The sequence below is a fragment of the Arachis ipaensis genome, chromosome B1 (assembly GCF_059453495.1).
Source record: "Arachis ipaensis isolate K30076 ecotype BB chromosome B1, ASM5945349v1, whole genome shotgun sequence".
NCBI classification, from domain to species: domain Eukaryota; kingdom Viridiplantae; phylum Streptophyta; class Magnoliopsida; order Fabales; family Fabaceae; genus Arachis; species Arachis ipaensis.
The window spans coordinates 50,324,731-50,333,207 of record NC_142436.1 but is presented as its reverse complement, the minus strand read 5'-3'; the positions used below and the strand labels follow the sequence as shown (position 1 = coordinate 50,333,207).

Genomic DNA, 8,477 nt, shown 5'->3' with positions numbered 1-8,477 from the left:
CAAACAACTCAGGCAAATAAGGAAACAGCTTGGACAATAACATATGAACATCAAGAGTCAGATACGGCAGTAAAAGGGAAATCCCAGGACTCACACTAAAGTCCAGGGGCACCCTTTGGAGGCAAGAACCCGGAAAGAAAGAAATCGACAGTCTATCCCCTAACATCTCTCAAACAAGAAAACACAATCCTTCTCTGGCAATGACACTCCACACAAAACAGCAAGAAAGTCATCATCACCAACAAAAAGTTTATCAACAAAAACCAACTGACAATTTATCATCAAAGCGACAAAAAGTTTTCAAAGCTATAACCTCAATATACCAACAAATCCGCAAAAGCCAAGACTTTGATCAGGGGGATACAACCACGAAAAGAGACAGAAATTCTGAAAAACAAAAAAACCCTAAGGAGGCGAAAACTATCAGGCGCACGTCACAGCAAAAGAGTGTAGGGATCACCACAAAGATGCAAGCTTTTTCAGAAAATCATGAAAACAAAATGTCAAAAAGAAAGACACAATCTTTTTTCGAAGTGGTCAAGATTCTCAGAGACAAAATTGGTAAAAATCACATGCAACAGTGGAGACATACAACAAGGCGACTAACGAAAACATAAAAGGGAAAGAAAATACCAACCTGTAGAGGAAGAAGAAGAAAGCGCGAGGGAAGGATCAGGAAGAAACAGCGACGAATCCACACCAACAATCGCTTTCGAAGCAAGGAAAGGGGGAAGCACGAAGAAGTGAAAACAGAGAGGGTAGAGGAACGAAGCACTGTAGCGAGCAAAAGCAAAGTGAAAGGAGAGGAGAAACTGAAAGATGAGGCTTAAAAATTCAAAATGAAATGAAAAAGAGGGAAAGAAGGTAACAGCAAAAGAGGAGTTAATGAGCATTTAACCCTCACACATTCCCAAGAAAGCGCAAACGTGCGCTACAATTAAAGAGAAAAAAGAAAAAAATGCTCCGCATTCAAGACCCAGCAAGAGTCATACTGGAGATCGATCCAAAGCGAAATGCTCGAGCTCGATTTCCTCAAAAGGATCGAAGTCTAAAGGACATGACCTTAAGGGAAAAGTCAAGCTCAAGTAGGGGCACTGTTCATACCCTGGGTCGAGCTGTCCGACCCAAGCTGATTGAAGACAAAGCGACCGACCTCTTCAGGTCGGGTCTCCCGACCTCTTCTTTTAAGAGTTTGGCCAAATCTCCACAAGAAGCCCAAGCAGGCCCAAACAAAGGGACAAAGCCCAATCTAAAGGCAGCTAAAGCCTAGAAAGATAAACGCAGTTCCCCTTAGAGATAAGATGACTTCACTTAAAGATAAGATAAGATAACTAACTTATCTTATCTAGAAAGGTCAGCCCACACTACTATAAATACACTGGAGCACCCAGGTATAACTGATACTCTGATTCTACTAAAATCCTGCTTAAAGCCCATGCTAACTTAAGCATCGGAGTCCCTTGCAGGTACCACCACCCTCCGGTGATCAACGATCAGCAGCATCACCAGATCCAACAAATCCGACACGATAGCTCTGGCCACCATAGCAGATCTCATCCGAGATCGACCTTTAGTTTTAGGTAACCCTCAGAACAAGTATGCTAGCCTAGGTGTGTGTGTTTTCACTTTCACTAGTGTTAAATGCTTGTTTATCCCCTGAGTCTTTTCAATTTGAATAAAAGAAATGGTTGAACAGAAATGGAATAGTTCTTTTTTAGCAAGAAGTGAAATAACAGTAAGTGGTGGTATATATGTTTGATTGTGTAGTAGCTCACTTATAATGAATAAAAGGATAGACTATCTCCCTTTTTAGTATAAACTAGCATGCTGTCTATGAATCTTAGCAAATAAGGGTCCTTGGATGAAAGAAAAACAAATAGAAAGAAAGAAAAAGAAAAGCCAAAAGTGGCAACCAAAAATAGAAGAAAGCAAAAGAATAAGGCTAGACGCCAATAGCTTGGACCTTAGGACATATGCTTGTAGTGTCTTTGTACTAGGATCTTCTTGGATGATTAGGTTCTATGAAGAGCTTTAACACTTGTTAACTTGGATTAGCTAACCCGGGATTATTAACCGAAAGTCCATTATCAAGAGCAACCTAGTTACAAGGCATTTAGTAACCCAAAGAGGTGCTGGGCACCAATGTCTTAAGAAGAATTGTGAGCCAAGTGTCTGTAGCGAATATGTGTTGAGTGAAAATAAGATAAGAAGCTGCTACAACACATGACACTAAGCTACAAGCAATGTTCTGAAAACCGGTTCGAACCGGCCGGTCGAACCGGTTGAACCGCGAACCGATGAGAAAAACGATTCGGTTATATGCTAAAACCGAAAAAAATGAAAACCGTTGTTGAACCGCTAAAACGGCCGGTAACCGGTCAGTCGAACCGAACCGGGACCCGGCCGGTTTTTTTCACTTTGCCCAAAAACTCTCAAAACGCGTCGTTTAGCACTCAGTAACCCCAACCTTACCCGTTACCAACCCTAACTCACTCCAACACTCTCTCCAACGGCGCAGCAACAGACCCTCCCTCGTCCTTCCCATCACCCTCGAGCTAACCGTTCCTCTCAACGTCGGCGAGCTCAGTCCCTCCTTTTCGTTCAGCCGCCGGACTACTCCTGACGCCGTCGCTGGTTGGAGCTTCGAAGCTCACTCAGTCCCTCACTCAGCTAACGTTTCAGACTCTCAGCAGTGGAAGCATAGTCGCCGGGTTCGTCTCCTGCCTCCGTCGCGAAGCTTTGTTCCACCGTCGCCAGCTCTCCGTTTCCAGCGCCGTCATCCTTCCTTGCATTTGAATCTGTAATTGAGCCTCTGTTTGATTTTGATTCTGATCTGTTTTTATTCTGAACTTTTTTATTCTGATTGTTGGTTTGATTCTGATTTATTTTTATTCTTCCGTCGTCCTCCCTATTGTTGATTCTGATTTGTTCTTTGGTTGGGTTGTTAATTTTATTTTTTTTACTTTGAACTTTTTGTTCTGGTTTTTTTATTAGTTGCCAAATCAGAAGGTACAATTTAGTATTACTGTTATGGCTGATTTGGATTTGCTGAGGAAGATTCAAGATTTATTATCCCTCTCTTGAGTTGAATGAAGTTTTTGTCAAAGTTAAAAGAATGTATCTGAGCAATTGCAACATGCATTATTACTATTACACACAGCAATTTGATGATTTGTTTGATCTTTGTTGCCTGTGTTGGTATGTGTTGATGGCCTGGAGTTTTGAGCTATTTGTTAGATATGAGTTTAGATTGTGATAAATTTTGATAATTGTTATGTTTTGAGAAAGTTTAGCTCAGTGATTACGATGAGCTTAATTGCAGAAGAGGTCTTGCTACTTTGTTGAATTTTGAGGTATACATACTTGCTTCTCTCGCTGTCTTTGTCTGTCTCTCCTTCTGCAACCATTGTCTCTTTTATAGTGATATCTGATATGTGGTCAAATTGCTTCTCTTTAATATCATGGTTACTAAAATTCAATTAATCTTTCCCCTAATCTGATGAGAACTCGATCAACCAAATTGGATTTCAATAGAACAGTTACATAAATATAAAGACATAGAATTGAAACTGAAATTGAAATTTATAATCAGACATGGAATTACAATCGACAGATTTGAAAAAGAAATAATAAACGGGGATACTTATCCCCTTATATAACCTACATGCTTGTTACATATACTTAGAGAAATAATATCCGAGGATACTTATATAACCTACATGCTTGTTACATAGATCTAGAGAAACTTACAGTATATGCTTAATCGAACTAAACAGCCCTAATAAAATCTATGACAAAGAAGGGGTTTTAACTTTTAACAAGAGTAATTGTAGTGAGAACATGTATGTAGTGAAGCTATGCGAACTCTGATTCAAGTAATTCAACCGTGAACTGAAATGGTGATATAGTGATATAGTTTTTTTGTGAACTGTGAAGTGTGAACTGATATAGTGATATAGTGATTGAATAAATAATTGAATATTGTTCTTGCTATTTTAATTTTCAGTTTTGATTGATCTTATTAACTTGTTAATTTGATAAATTATTGTTTTGGTGTTGTTCTTGACCTTTTGACTTTTATATTGTGTTTTGCTGTTATTGATTTAATAAATTGTTCATTGAGTGGAAGATGAAAATTTTCCATGATAAACCTACTCTTGCCATGTTAAACCTGTCATGTTAAACCTATTCAATTCATTTCATTATTGGCATTCATAACAAGGCCTCTCATCTCCTCTGTTTGTTCTGTTAGGCATATCCACAAACAAGTCTCGCAAGCCACAAGGGTTTACATAAGTGAGGGATTAATGTAGCAAAACTGCAGCAAGTTATAGCGGATTTTGATGATTGATGATAAACTTAGATGTTGTCATTTTATGTTTGGTTGGTTGTTTTTGTTATTTGATTTTTGAGTATGTATTTGAATGAGATTATAACATTTTGGTTTATGTAGTACTTTTAATTTGGATGATATTTTAAAATTTATATTAGACTATAATTATGTTTTAGTGTGTTTATTTATATTTTATTTATTATTTTATTATAAAACGGTTTTTTCGGTTCAACCACGGTCAAACCGGTTGAACCTATAAACCAGTAAACCAGTAACTAAAACGGTTCGATGACCGGTTCGGTTTTCAGAACCTTGGCTACAAGTGAGAAATAAGCTCACAGGAAAAGAGAAACAAAGAAAAGCAATTACCAAGGATGAGTGAATAATAAGAGGTCACAGCAGTATGTTAGTTGATGCTTAAAGGAGACATTCTAGTCCTAAGGATTAATAAGAAGTGAACTACAACATTTTCTGCATAGAACCCCATGAACTACTAAAAATGACTTGCTGATATGAACATCACTTTTTGTTTCATTCTTTCTTCTCAATAATTCAGTACTTGCTTAGGGACAAGTAAGATTTAAGTTTGGTGTTGTGAAGCCAGGGCATCTTAGGCTAGTTTCACTAGCCTTTTTCTTTGTTTTTAATAAGTTTTATGCACTTTCTTGAGTTATAAGTAAGCAATTGGGGTAGAAATTTATGCATGCCTAGATTCATCCAACCATAGTTAATTTGATGCAATTTCATGAGAATTATGCTTTAATTACTTGTATGCTAAGAATGATGAGAATTCTTATGACTTTAGCAAGGCTTTGATGCATGTATTGGTTGATGACAGGTGAAGGAAGGCATGGAAGGAAGTTGAAGAAGAAGCATGAAAAGATGAATGATGGAGGGCGGAAATCAGCCAATTAAGAAATCAATATAGAAATACGTTGCGAGTATAGTTCTTAACCAGCAAAAATCCGCTCATCAATTTAGAAAGGTTGTCACAAATTTAGAATAAAAATACTGGGAGTATGAATCCCAGTCGTCTCCCAACGAGTTGACAAAAGGGTGCTATCTTATTAATCAGGAGTTTTCCGAGAAATTTGAGAGTTGAATGACAGAAAATAAATAATTATAAATTAAAAGAGAATTATATATTCAGAATAAAAAGCCTTGACTGGGGGAATGATTAATTGGAAGTTCTATCCTTGTTAGAATTCTCTCAAGTGTAGTATAAAGAGGTTGTTATTTTCAATTAGTTAACCCTTACTAAATAAAGGGAAGTTAAGTGATTGAGCTAACTCTTATTCGCAAATCCTAGTCCTCTCCCTTGGGAAGGTCTAGCGTTAGTAAATAGAGAATTAGCCAACAACTTCCAATTTAACTAATCACTTGAGCATTCCAACTCAAGTGTCTCCTTTTAATCAACCCCCATGTCAAGTTGGGAGTATACTCCATTGACATGAAAATTACTTGCACAGAATTGAAAAGGGAATAAAAGGAAGACATGATAGACAATAACTACAAATTAATTAAAAGTAAAAGTAGTTCTTTGCATTAATAAATTCTAAAAACAACCCAATTATAACTCTAAACAAGAATTAAGAATATAGAAGAGTAAGGGAATAAGAAAACAAACTAGAATAATAACTTCAATGGAGGTTATGACTCTTCTCAATATCCAAAGCAAAAGCATAAAACTAATAAACTATGAATGTAAAGAAAACCTAGAGGAAGAGTGATTTTCTCTCTAGATTTAGATCTAAAACTAAAACTATGCTAATGAGAATGTGTGTTGAGTCTCTGCATATTCCCTGGCTATAGTCTGTGTTTTTGGGCCAGAAACTAGGTCAAAACTCCGCCCAAAATTGCCCCTAGTGTTTTCTGTTATTTCTGCAGATTGCGCATGTCACGCGTACGTGTCAATCACTCATACGCGTTGCTGGTCATCTTCGTGTGTCACGCGTACACGTCATGCACGTGCACGCGTCGTCTTGCAGAACTCCAATCCACGCGTAGGCGTCAGGTACGCGCATGCGTCGCTGTGAAAATCTCCAGATCATGCGCACGCGTGAGCCATGCGTGCGCGTCGATGCTCGCTGGTTGTCTCCTTTATTTCTTATGCTCCTTCCATTTTTGCAAGCTTCCTCTCTATCCTCTAAGCCATTCCTACCCTATAAAGCCTAAAAGCACTGAACACACAGATCACGGCATCGAATGGTATAAAGAAGGATTTAAAATACACAAATTAAAGGCTTAGGAAGCATGTTTTCAATTATGGGACAAAACTAGGAAGGAATTGTAAAACCATGCAAATTGTATGAATAAGTGGGCAAAGACTTGATGAAACCACTCAATTGAATACAAGATAAACCATAAAATAGTGGTTTATCAACCTCCCCGCACTTAAACATTAGCATGTCCTCATGCTTAGCTCAAGGAGATTAAAAGACTAAACAAGGGAAAGTAAGACTCATGAAATGCAACCTATGTATGAATGCAACTATATGCCAAGATGATTCTGCCTACTTGGTTAAAAGTAAATAAGTTCTTCAAGACAAACATAAATCAGATATCACTAATTAAAATCATACAGTGAAGACAAGTAAACTTGTAAGAAGACAGCTTAATGTGGCAGAAATTGGCGAGTTAAGAAATTGTTATAAGAGATACGTTGCAAGTACAGTTCTTAACCAACCAAAAATCCACTTATCAATTTAGAAGGGTTGTCACAAAATTAAAATTAAAATACTGGGAGTATGAATCCCAGGTCGTCTCCCAACGAGTTGCAGAAAGATGTGCTATTTTATTAATTAGATGTTTTCAAAAAATGGTTGAGTTGATAAACAAGAAATTAAATCAGAGAATTTATGTAATTTAAATAAAAACCTTGACCGGGAGTAGATTATTTGGAAGCCCTATCCTTGATGGAGTTCTCCCAAGATAAAAGTGATAATTAAAGGTTTCCTGCTCAGTTATTGTTCACACCCTGGGTCGAGCTATCCGACCCGGGATGTTCAGTAACAAAGCGACCGACCTCTTCAGGTCAGGCTATCCGACCTCTTCTCAAAAGAGGTCAGCCAAATCGACAGGAAACCCCAGTAAAGGGCCCAAATAGAGGAACACGACCCAAATCTAAAGGAAGTCCAAGCCTATAGAGATCAGGGCGGTTCCCTTGAAGATAAGCTGACCTCAACTCAAAGATAAAGATAAGATAAGATAACTAACTTATCTTATCTAAAAAGGTCACTCCACACCATTATAAATACACTGGAGCACCCAGGTATAACTCATACTCTGATTCTACAATAAACCTGCTTAATACCCGTGCTAACTTAAGCATCGGAGTCTCTTGCAGGTACCCCCCACCCTCCGGTGACCAAGGATCAGAAGTGCAGCCAGTCCAACAAGTCAGACACAATAGCTCTGGCCGCCACTAGCCAGCCAGACACGTCATCTCCGACCAGTATAGAAGATCTCATCCGAGATTGACCTACAGTTTTAGGTAACCCTCAGAACATTGGCGCCGTTGCCGGGGAACCTGGAAGTCATCCCATCCCCATGGCGGACGACCATGACAACGACCACAATTCAGATCTAGAGGACAGAACGCCGCACAAAAACGCGGACACTACACCAAAAGATACTCCAGAATCTAACGAAGACAAAAACTCATCGAATCTAGGAGTAATAGAAGTACTTCAGAATCGTTTAAAGCAACTTGAAAAAGAAAGCCAGCATCAACGAGAAGTTAGCAAGGATCTATAAAGAGAGGTAAGGCGACGTCGAGAGTTAGAAGATAAAATCCTACAACTCGAAGCCGATCTCAAAGCAAAGGCTACCCGGACCACCCCTGAGGACAATTCACGCAAAGATCAAGATCCATTCACTAGGGACATCATGAAAACTAAAATTCCTAAGGACTTAAAACTCTCGGATATGACTCTGTATGATGGCACTACAGATCCCAACCATCACCTCAGCAACTTCAGAAACAGAATGTACCTCACCGACGCCTCGGACGATGTTCACTGCAAAGCTTTTCCAACGACTCTCACGAAGACAACAATTAGATGGTTCGATAATTTATCTCCTAAGTCCATCTCAAGCTTTGACGACCTAGCCAAAAAAATTCCTGGCTAGATTCTCCATCCAA

The 8,477-nt window shown here is 38.6% G+C and overlaps 1 long non-coding RNA gene across 1 annotated transcript; it reads left to right on the top strand.

Moving 5' to 3' along the window:
* The first annotated feature begins 2,455 nt into the window (after positions 1-2,455).
* LOC148576507 (uncharacterized) lies at positions 2,456-4,508 on the top strand. Its single transcript, XR_015902343.1, has 2 exons — positions 2,456-2,800; positions 4,253-4,508. It is a non-coding gene; the product is annotated as an uncharacterized LOC148576507 (long non-coding RNA).
* Positions 4,509-8,477: the final 3,969 nt, after the last annotated feature.